Below are 12,007 nucleotides of genomic sequence, written 5' to 3'. Positions count from 1 at the left end.
TTAATAGACTCAGGGAAAATTGCAGATAAGAGCCATGAGAAAGAATACAACTGATTTGATCTTTTTTTTCAATTTTCTCTTTTTACTATTGGAAAGCAGTAATTGGTAGGATCATAGAGCAGCAAAATATTGCAGTTTCAGTTTATAATGCATGCAATTTCATTTATGCATTTATCTTGATATTAAGGAGCATATTTTGTTTATGAATGACATTTACTTTTTTGCTGTTTGCCTGTTGAAAATGTTTTCTTTCGAAATAACTGACAGAGCCATCAGAAAATATTGCTTTATTCATTTAATGTACAGGACATGTGATTTTTCTTTGAAGGAAGTTTGTTTTTGTCTGTGAGCCTGTTGAAAAATGTTTTCACTTGAAATTACTGACAGAGCCATAGAAAATATTGGATTATTCATTTAATTGTTAAATAATATACAGTACACTGTGTTAGGTCTTGGTTCAATAGGTTATGTGCAATCATTTTAATATGTTTTAATAAACATTGAACCAGTCCGGCCCTCAGCTGGTAGCAAATTTGTTTTTTGGCCCTCTGATGTATTTGACTTTGACATCCCTGCTCTAAAGAAACAGCATTGTTGTTGTTCGGCTTTTCATTTCGCCATTTGTTGATTCACTTGAAGAGCAAGTAACGTAATATGGGTCAAGTGATCAGTTTGACATCAATCTTTCGTGATTCGTCGTCATATTTACATTATTTGTACAGTACAAATGATTTGCTTTGGTACCTGGCCCAACTTCAGTTCTCCTCTGTCTGCCTCGCTGCGCTTCTCCAACAGCGCACCAGCAGGCATCAGCTGCCCCGCCCCCTCGCTCAGTAGTGTCTGAGCTCGGATCATACCAATATTAGGGGGGATTTACGCACAGTCGTAAATTCCCACAGTGTGCACTATGTGCTTCGAATATTGTGTGTAGTTTTTTTGTTTTATACAATTGTCAGCCAGGCATCTAACTTTGAAAAAATTACACTCCAAAAGACCCCGGGCTTCTGAATAAACAACTCGGGCTTAAGCCCAGTAAGCCACCCCCCGCCACTGGTACACACCGGTGCTCACACACACAAACTACAACCTTTTTGGCTCCTACCTTAAAGCACACTGTGCGCTGTTGATCCAACGTGCGGCACAATAATATTCAATATTCAATATTTAGTATTTACTGTTAACTACAACTCAATATGTCATATGACCCAGGATCGTGACAGGCGGCCATCTGCCATGACTGTTTGGGGTGAAAGGAGGAAGACAGGACAAAAAAGACACTGTGGAAGAGAGCCAGAGATTAATAATAGGTAATGATTAAATGCAGAGACGTGTAAAAAAAAAAAAAAAACACAGAGTAAAGAAGACAAATCCAATGCATCATGGGAATCTCCCAGCAGCCCAGATACTCAAAGCTACAAACTTTGTTCCACCTAGATTAAGAACAAACAGGTTAGCCTAGATGTGATTTTAACTTTTGAATGTGAGGCACACATGAGAACCCCATGTTACTGCTAACAATACGCCTGTCACTGTTACATAGAAGAGAAAGTGCTGTTGAAGGAAAAGGTCAGCTGACCAACTTTAGCACTGAAAGTATTGTCAATGACTAATCTCAGTCTCTCAAACTCAAGACAATTTAGAATCTGTGGCTAAAGCTGAGGCAGGGGGAGTATTTGGATCAATTTAATGTCATTGTTTTGTAGCTTCCAAACAGGTTTTCCATTTCAGAACTGTTTGGAACTAGCTAATTTCTCACACACACACACACACACGCACACGCACACACACACACGTATACACGCATGATTTAAGTGTATAGGGGTAATGAGGTAATAGTGATGCCAGTTTCACTATGAGGTAACCTGAGTGAAATGCTGAAATGCTGTTATTTAGGGTTCTCGTCAGAGTTTCTGTGAAGTCATGTGACAATAGCGTCATAGTATCTTACTCTGATGGAGTATAAAACTGGCTGTTACAATCTGATTTTTCTTTACTCTTCCTGCCTGCTGAGCATCATAGAGCTTCCTGATACAACACCGGTAGGATCATGTCAAATATTTGGATCTGGAGATCAAGATTCAACTAGAACTGAAATCAACATATATTGTACACTCTGCCATAGGCATTCAACCTATTGTGTTCCTGTTTCTCTTTATTCTTCTGAGTTATTATTATTTCTCTAGTTGCTCAGTTCTTTGCTGCTTAACTTCTCCCACAGTTGACAGAACTTAGGCTTGTTCACCTTTTTTCAGCTGATTGTTTTGCTTGTTCAATATTTCTGCAAATTTATTGCAATTCTGCAAAGTGTTTTTCTTCTGCACGCTGGTTTATCTCACAGTGTCGAGCAGGTGTCTAGAAAGCAGTCGGCGCATGGGGCTCCTACCTGTGTCCCGTCAGTTATTCAACAGATAGTTCCTCTTCTTCAGCTGTCTTCGAAAAATGCTTTCCGCTACACTGCATTCACCTGGCATTTTTGCAAGAAATGCAACTTTTTTGGTTATTCTAGTTGTTCTGTTATTTGGCCTTTAACTACTCCTAGAGCTTTTGTGCTATTTTCACCATTCAAATTTTAAAGTAGCCATTTCTGCTCTTACCGGCTATATTTCTTGGTGTTCATTACTTTAATACTTTTTTAAATTAATTTTTTAGCTTTTTATGCTATTTTTTTGTCTCGTTGAAATGAATGGAGAACACATCGGAAGTGTGGTTGCTGGTTTAGCTCGCTGGCATGAGTCCTACTCAACACTGCATTTTGCATGTGAAAAAAGATTTTGATTATGTTTTAGCAGGACTGAGTGATAAATGTTTGATGATGGTGATGTTAAAACTATTTCTCTGTTTAATCTCTGGATTTAAAAGTCTATTCAATTTTTTAAGACCCTTCAATTAATTTTTTTCCCCGTTTTAATCTATAGGCCACTGTACTGACACCTCATTGTGCGGATCTCAGTCATCACCATGGCAACGTAAGTAAGTTTGTACAGGTAGACAAACAAAAATGGTAGCTTCATGTTTTAACGTGATAACACAAGCAGGGTAAGTCAGCCCTACAAATTGCTTTTTTTTTCTTTCTGGTGATACTTTAACAGTAAAGACACAGACACCACCATAACATTAAAAAAGTCAGTAAAATTATCATATTGTCAACATAGATCATTTATAACCAACCAGATTTTATTTCATTTCCTGTACTTCCAAATACAGTGAAAGTAAAAAAACCCCAAAACCCCCCCCCGTTTTTTCAGACTATAGAACAAACCAAACACTGTATGACTTACAAGAATTACTCATAATATTTGTGGTTATATTTACATCTTTCAAAAAGTTCGAAGCTGTCCCTAAACCCTTTAAAATACTTTTTATTTGTCCTCCATTGTATTTGTTTTTCTGTCGAGTGGAAGGTTTCATGTCATTTGTTTTATCCATGAGAGACATTTTATCTGTGACTTATTACAAAACATATCTGTTATTTAAAAGACTGAAGTTGGTTAAGTCTGCACATTTTATTATATTTAAGACTAAAATATCACCTTAAAAATCCAAAAATGTTGAGCAACCTGCTGTGGTGACCAAGGTTGAACGAAGAACCAGGTAAAAGTAGCGTCCAATATTTGTCATATTATTATCTATACACTACATAATACAGTGGCTTGCAAAAGTATTCGGCCCCCTTGAACTTTCCCACATTTTGTCACATTACAGCCACAAACATGAATCAATTTTATTGGAATTCCAGGTGAAAGACCAATACAAAGTGGTGTACACGTGAGAAGTGGAACGAAAATCATACATGATTCCAAAGACTTTTTACAAATAAATAACTGCAAAGTGGGGTGTGCGTAATTATTCAGCCCCCTGAGTCAATACTTTGTAGAACCACCTTTTGCTGCAATTACAGCTGCCAGTCTTTTAGGGTATGTCTCTACCAGCTTTGCACATCTACAGACTGAAATCCTTGCCCATTCTTCTTTGCAAAACAGCTCCAGCTCAGTCAGATTAGATGGACAGCGTTTGTGAACAGCAGTTTTCAGATCTTGCCACAGATTCTCGATTGGATTTAGACACCAGACAGGTCAGGGATAAAGTTATTGAGAAATTTAAAGCAGGCTTAGGCTACAAAAAGATTTCCCAAGCCTTGAACATCCCACGGAGCACTGTTCAAGCCATCATTCAGAAATGGAAGGAGTATGGCACAACTGTAAACCTACCAAGACAAGGCCGTCCACCTAAACTCACAGGCCGAACAAGGAGAGTGCTGATCAGAAATGCAGCCAAGAGGCCCATGGTGACTCTGGACGAGCTGCAGAGATCTACAGCTCAGGTGGGGGAATCTGTCCATAGGACTATTAGTCGTGCACTGCACAAAGTTGGCCTTTATGGAAGAGCGCAAGAAGAAAGCAATTGTTAACAGAAAACCATAAGAAGTCCCGTTTGCAGTTTGCCACAAGCCATGTGGGGGACACAGCAAACATGTGGAAGAAGGTGCTCTGGTCAGATGAGACCAAAATGGAACTTTTTGGCCAAAATGCAAAACGCTATGTGTGGCGGAAAACTAACACTGCACATCACTCTGAACACACCATCCCCACTGTCAAATATGGTGGTGGCAGCATCATGCTCTGGGGGTGCTTCTCTTCAGCAGGGACAGGGAAGCTGGTCAGAGTTGATGGGAAGATGGATGGAGCCAAATACAGGGCAATCTTGGAAGAAAACCTCTTGGAGTCTGCAAAAGACTTGAGACTGGGGCGGAGGTTCACCTTCCAGCAGGACAACGACCCTAAACATAAAGCCAGGGCAACAATGGAATGGTTTAAAACAAAACATATCCATGTGTTAGAATGGCCCAGTCAAAGTCCAGATCTAAATCCAATCAAGAATCTGTGGCAAGATCTGAAAACTGCTGTTCACAAACGCTGTCCATCTAATCTGACTGAGCTGGAGCTGTTTTGCAAAGAAGAATGGGCAAAGATTTCAGTCTGTAGATGTGCAAAGCTGGTAGAGACATACCCTAAAAGACTGGCAGCTGTAACTGCAGCAAAAGGTGGTTCTACAAAGTGTTGACTCAGGGGGCTGAATAATTACGCACACCCCACTTTGCAGTTATTTATTTGTAAAAAATGTTTGGAATCATGTATGATTTTCGTTCCACTTCTCACGTGTTCACCACTTTGTATTGGTCTTTCACCTGGAATTCCAATAAAATTGATTCATGTTTGTGGCTGTAATGTGACAAAATGTGGAAAAGTTCAAGGGGGCCGAATACTTTTGCAAGCCACTGTATATTATACTGTTTTGGATCAGTAATTTTTTTAATGTTTAAATTATTTTGAAATTTATCTTTTGTAAGATTGTGAATTTAGTTGCTGAAAAGAAAAGAAATTAGGTAAAGTGCTTTACAACATAATATTTCAAAATAATTAAAATACAGTTTAAAAAATGTGTAAAAGGAAAAAATAAATAAATGCAGTCCTCCCCATGTTTATCTTACGCTTATTTCCAAAATGTCCACAGAGCTTACAAAGGCATTAACCAAACTGTTAATCAATCAGTTGTGACTGATTAACAATCAGTCACAACTGATTGATCACAGTCACATTAACACATTAACAGTTACATTTATATAGCGCCAAATTACAACATCGGTACCCTCAAGGTGCTTTATACAAAGAAAACCCCAACAATCAGATGACAGAAAAATTAATTACACTTACAAATTTCTACTTTTTTCTTGCCAGGATCAGTAACATCTCATCAAAATATAAGAAAATCATCACCAAAAGTGTTCTGATTCGTGCAGGATCTCCTGCCGTTTTCCAGCTGAAGCCAAAGAAACAGGAGTTTGGAACTCTGACAAGAATGACTGTTGGTGAAAAAAATCCAAATAAGCCAAATAAAACCATCTTACTTGTGGGTGAAACAGGAACAGGAAAATCTACTCTGATTAACGCTATGGTTAACTACGTCATGGGAGTGAAGTGGAAGGATGAAGTCTGGTTTCAGATTGTAGAGGAGGAGAAGAAAAGTCAGACAGAAAGTCAGACATCAGATGTGATGAAATCTTTGGCTGTGAAACCGAGTACTCTCTGACAATCATTGATACTCCTGGATATAAAGACACTAAAGGGCGTGAACTTGATGACATCACCAATGACAGATTATTAGACTTATTTAGTTCTAATGATGGAGTTCATGAAATTAGTGCGGTGTGTCTGGTGATGAAGGCGAGTGTGAATCGAGTGGGTGACGATGTGAGATACACCTTTGATCGATTGATGTCTCTGTTTGGAAAAAACCTGGAAAAAAACATTGTAGTTCTCATCACACACTCAGCTGGAAGAAAACCTAAAAATGTTTTTGAAGCTCTTGAAGCTGTAAAAATTAAATGTGCCAGAAATGAGACGAATGAGCCAGTTTACTTCTTGTTTGATAACTGTCAGCATGAAGAGCGAACAAAGGAAGAAGAAGAAGAACTGGAACATGCTGCAAAAATATCAGAGGGTGGAATGACAGGGTTCACACACTTTCTGGAAATAACTGCAGATAATAAAATGATGGACAGTGTGGATGTTATGAAAGAACGAATCAGACTGAAAGCCTGCCTCCAAAACCTGCTTGAAAGAATCGACCACATTGAAGGAAAACAGAAAGAAATTAAAAAGTTACAAGAAGCTCTGGACAAATATAAGGAAGACATGGAGAAAAATGAGAAATTCACTGTAGAAATTAATGAGGAATACATGGCAACAGAAGATATTGCGAGAAAGGGATTGGTTTATGATGGAGCATTATGCTGCACAGAGTGTAAGGAGAACTGTCATTTTAGATGTACACTGGCCCCAATACCCCAACAGTGTGGGGTCATAAAAAAAAGTTTCTGCACTGTTTGTACCAATAAGTGTCATGTATCAAAACACGTGAAAGTAAAGTGGAGATATGTGAAAAAGAATAGAACAGTTACAAAAACAATAGAACAAAAGAAACTGCAGTACGAGATGAATAAAACAGAATGTTAGAACAAATTGAGCCTTAAGGAACATGTTGAAAAGGAAATGAAGGATCTGGCAACAGAGAAGTCACAATGGCTGGAAGAGTCCTACCACCATGTTGTGAAACTGGAGCAGATCGCTCTGAAAGCTGATTCCGCATCCACTATTCACCTCTTGGACAAGCTGATTGGGAAGGTGAAGAAGAACGGGGACACCAAGACGACCCAGAAACTGGAGGAGATGAGAAGCAGAGTGGATGAAGAAACCAGAGCCGGGCTACAGTAGAGGGCTGGAAAAGTAAACTAAAGTACATCACTCTGACCTGTCAGCTGTTGACCGTTAAACATTGAATACTTATTTTATTACTATACTCAGGTTTGATGTTCATTTATTACTATTTGTCTTAAAAAAAAATAAGTATTTGAATCAGTGAGTACAGAAGATGTTGAGACACTGAACTCAGACACAGTGTAGAAATATTCAATCCAACTTTGACTCTTCAGTGTTTGTGAAGAGTCCAGTTCTGAAATCTGATCTTCTTTCATCTGATTGATACCTTGAATTCTTCATGTGTGCTCATGCTCTGAATAACTGCTTGAAATATTTCTGGTGACTGAGGCCGAGTGGAAATATTTGGATCCTGTCATGGTCGACTTGATTTGTTGAAATTCTCTATATTTTGTTCTTCCACATGAAATCATCTCCTGCTTGATGCACTTTTCTGTCAATCCTCAATAAAATCTCTGCTTCATTCATTCAGTCTGTTTCACTGGATCATTAACTGATTTTTTTCTGTTTCTCTTTGTTCTTCAAGGACTTTCAATTTATTGTGAGCAGTAGCTCACGAACACACACAGAAAACACACAAAAATATGGATTGAAATATGGAGGTTTACAAATTTGTACAATAATTTGTGGGCATCTTCTGATGAGTCAGACATGTGTACCCTAATCTACACACAGTTAAAACTATTTCACAAATTTACTTTCAAAAAGCTTTCTGTTTTAAAAGCCTAAAAATAGTTGACACATTTTCCATTCACTTACAGATTGTTAAGTATGCTGAATGAAACATATGATGCGCACAGATTACACGTGTGCATGTAGGGTTTTGAGACCAGAACAAGTTTTTGTCGATTTCTTTAATTTTCAAATCAAATAAACATTTTAACCCAACATATTAAGCATACATATATACCATTTACCATAATGGTTGTGAATTTACTGTCAATGGTGTGTGTGTATGTGTTTGTCATGTTTAGTGCTGTGGACCCAAACGTAGGACTCACGGACACAGAGGGTGAACTCAAAGAGGCAGCTTGTATTGCGCTGAAGCAGAAAACAAAACTCAAAACAAAATGAAACCATGAAAACTAAATCTAAACTGGAAGGCAAGGAACTAAAGGACTAGTGTTGAAATTGTATTGTGATTGTCATTTATGCTTAGGAATATTTAACCATATATGCTTAGAGGTGTATAATCGATTGTGTAGTGATAGGATGTGTGATCTTCAGTAGGCTGTAAAAGGCTTTGTGTGCATTCCAGAGCATTCTGGTATTCACCCCCACATTCCAGGAGCATGGGAGAGGTCGTATCTTGTCTTATTGTTTTATGGTATAGGAGGACACCTACTCTGTATCTGGTTAAGCATAAGTGCCTTTTGTTTAGATGGACGGCTTTGGTGAGTCTTCATGGGGTCACATCTTGACCCCCCCCCCCACACACACACACACAGACAAGGTATTCTTTGTTCACATGTATACGTATGTAAGATGTTATATGTTAATGAACCTATGCATATTCATGTAACCACAATAAAAGGAGTGCTATAGGGCTTTGGAGTTGACGTCACGCCGCGGAGCGCGGCGCCATTTTCGGGGTCTACGAATCAAAAGAGACACAGTGTTGGAACGACAACGACAAGAATCATGCTTAAAAGCAGCTCCAAAGAAAACGGACGGTATAGAGACCGATTGCGTCCAGAGGCGAAGCAGCGGTACTTGCAGAAAATTGCGTGCATTGGAAATGTGGACCCGTATGAAACACGGCCGTGGAGTAGAAACCCTGAAGAGCAACCGCTATAGCCTGACATATTTTCGTACTTTATCTGTGGAGTCAGCGCGTACAAGTTGTCATTCAAACAAAGGTAAGTCAGCTCAAGTACTGCGAGTGAAATGCGTTTGATTTCCCTGCAAACATTCAGATTAGTGCAGCATAAATTCATTCACGAGGGGGAAATTACAGTGAGAACATGTGGAGGCTGTTAGAGGGATAACATAGTGAGTTCAGTGCACTGATGTGACATTGTCCTGAAGGACTTAGTTATTCTTTATGGTTAAAGAAATTGCACTGATTTATTCATATTTATTATAAATAATTCTAATTATAGATCTTGCTTCAATATTTGTATCTTGTGTCACTAAAAATACATTTTATTTTAATTTTATACATTGATTGATGACCTGCAGAATCTCCTTATCATATTAAGTGATTCATAATTGTCACTTTATGCTTTCTCCATCTCTAAAGCGATTACATCCTTGCATTACATACTTTAGGTTCATTTTCTGCAGGCAGGTTTCTGACAGAGGACAGGCAGATTTAGAATATAACATGCAGCGTTCTATAGATGGACACATAAAGAAATGAAAAATTACATGTATGTGCTAACTTTCTAAACACTTTGTTACATTTATGATAAAGTAGATAAAACACATTTATGTCGGCCTTGGCTCATAGTTCTTGTCTTTAATTGAACTTTGTGTGTGTTTCAGGTCCTGCACTCTCAAAGACTGAATGAACAGCATTGCAGCCATGGGTCACTGTGAGCATCACAGGGAAGGTTGAAGCCGCCCACTGCACCTGTATGGCCGGAGTCGTGGAGACCTGCACCCACGTCGCTGCTCTTCTGTTTAATCTAGAAGCAACAGTGTTGATCCGTGGCACAAGGACTGTTACAGATGAACCTCCATACTGGGTTTTGCTGGGTAATGTGACCAACATACAGCCAGAGGTTGGCCATAAGATAGACTTCTCCTCTTCAGCTGCCCAAAAAAAAGGCTCTTGATCAAAACATAAACAGACCATCCGTAGTGAAAGGTAAAAGGAGCCGTCCTCAAAAAAGAAAAATCCCACCTGCTACTGTGGAGGAGTTGTCACTGCTATAATGCCATAATGTTTTGTCTAGGGGTCTAGATTTATGCCTGTAGTGCACTGCCATGTAAATAATTTGCATTTACTGAATATGTACTGACTGAGTACCACTGTTCAAAAATTGAATAAAGAAACAAACTAAGTTTTGCCTCTTTTTTATTATTAAAACCACTTTATAGAACATCACATCAGTTACAATGTAGAATCCATGTCATTTATAGTTTATAAAAGACAAAATGTTTACATAAAATCATGACAGTGTTTACATGATATCACCCACTACTAACATTATTTACTGTATCTTTTGGAAAAAAAAAAAAAAAACCCCACTATTTATACAGCAAAAGACTTAAGAATATTTAACAGGAGCAAGTTTCATTTTCCCTGGTTTTACTACAACACTGTTCAACAAACGCAGCAAACCTTCACCATCTTATCCTGAAGGGTCACCTCTTCACCCTCACATGGAAGAAGTAATCTGATTGGCATGGTGGTATGTTTGAAGCAGGTCCGTTATGTAGCGCTGGAACCCAGTCACGATGTTTCATCCATTTCATAGGCTGGTTTGCTGCAATAATGCCAAATAATTAGCAACTCCATAAATAGAAGGTAGTTCTGCAAAATCACTCAGTAGGATGTTTGTACTAATTTGCTATGACCTCAAAGCGCATCGAAAATAAAACTAATAGGCTATAAAGAGTGATATGAACATATTTAGAACTTACCGGAATGAAAATGTCTGGAGCACCAACAGATATTTGGAGATGGAAGAGAACTGGATATCAGCTCGTCTCACAGCTGCTATCCAGGCTAGACGCCTTCGTTTGGTAACATCGATACACGAGCTGCCTCATGTTGCTTCCAGGTTGGGAAAGAATGAAAAGATAAACCCTTTTCAAGCTTATTCTCTTGCCGGTCGTGCGATCGAACATTGCAGCCGACCGCACAGCAAATACGAACCATGGCTGTTGTGTGTGCCTTCGCTCCCTTTTCACTTGCTAGACCCCGAAAATGGCGGATCGGGCCAAAATCCTTTCCACGCCCACCCCTGTGACATCACGCTCCAAAGCCCTATGGGGAACCTGGCTGAGAGTCTGACGGAGGTCAAGTGGGTGGAACGACACTTGGCTCCAGACAGGCCTCCCTCATGCATGAGTAACACAAAGAACTTTGCCTACTTCGTGTCTTGCTTGCTGTGTAATTACATTGCCTTCAACGTTCCAGCGAATAGGTTCAAGCTACAAACCTATCAACTAGACAAAGAGGAGTCAGACATTACCAGTGACATTAAAAAACCACAAAGAAACTCACAGCACAAGGTACAGCCCAACAATGGACAGAGGAAAACAGAGGGCTTAAATACACAAGGGAGTAACAGGGAATGAGACATGAACAGGAGAGCACAGCTGAGCATAATCAGATATAACAAGACTGGGAAGTAAAACTGAAAAAAACAAACAAATATAACCCAGCTGGAGAAACGGGTTAAAATAAGCTTTGTAAGTGATTTGTTTTGTTTCAGAATCATTCTTTATATATTTGATTTTACTAGAATAGAATAGAAGAATTTAATGATCCTTTAATTGTACCACAAGGAGAAATTGTTGTCACAAGAAGTGAGAATGTGAAACAATGTGTTTTAGTTTCGCACTTCCTGCTCTGAGTAGAAGGAACTTTTATTTTGAAGAACCACCAGAAGTTGTGCATTAAAATTGGGTGTCATTACCAGAAACTCAAAAACTGTGTCCCAATTCTGGGGGGTCCCAAATTCATAGGCTGAGGATCCAGCCTTTGTGGTCTACCAGGTCCTCAGGAGGCCGGTAGCCTTCAGATCAGTGGTGGAGCTAGGGGGTGGCTTACTGGGCTT

General features: G+C 39.0%; 1 pseudogene; it reads left to right on the top strand.

The window, feature by feature from the left end:
* Nucleotides 1-5,856: 5,856 nt before the first annotated feature.
* On the top strand, nucleotides 5,857-7,271 carry LOC134621808 (uncharacterized; annotated as a pseudogene).
* Nucleotides 7,272-12,007: the final 4,736 nt, after the last annotated feature.

The sequence above is a fragment of the Pelmatolapia mariae genome, linkage group LG3_W (genome assembly GCF_036321145.2).
Source record: "Pelmatolapia mariae isolate MD_Pm_ZW linkage group LG3_W, Pm_UMD_F_2, whole genome shotgun sequence".
Taxonomy (NCBI): domain Eukaryota; kingdom Metazoa; phylum Chordata; class Actinopteri; order Cichliformes; family Cichlidae; genus Pelmatolapia; species Pelmatolapia mariae.
Note: the sequence above shows the minus strand (reverse complement) of the source record. Positions and strands in the feature narration are given on the sequence as shown.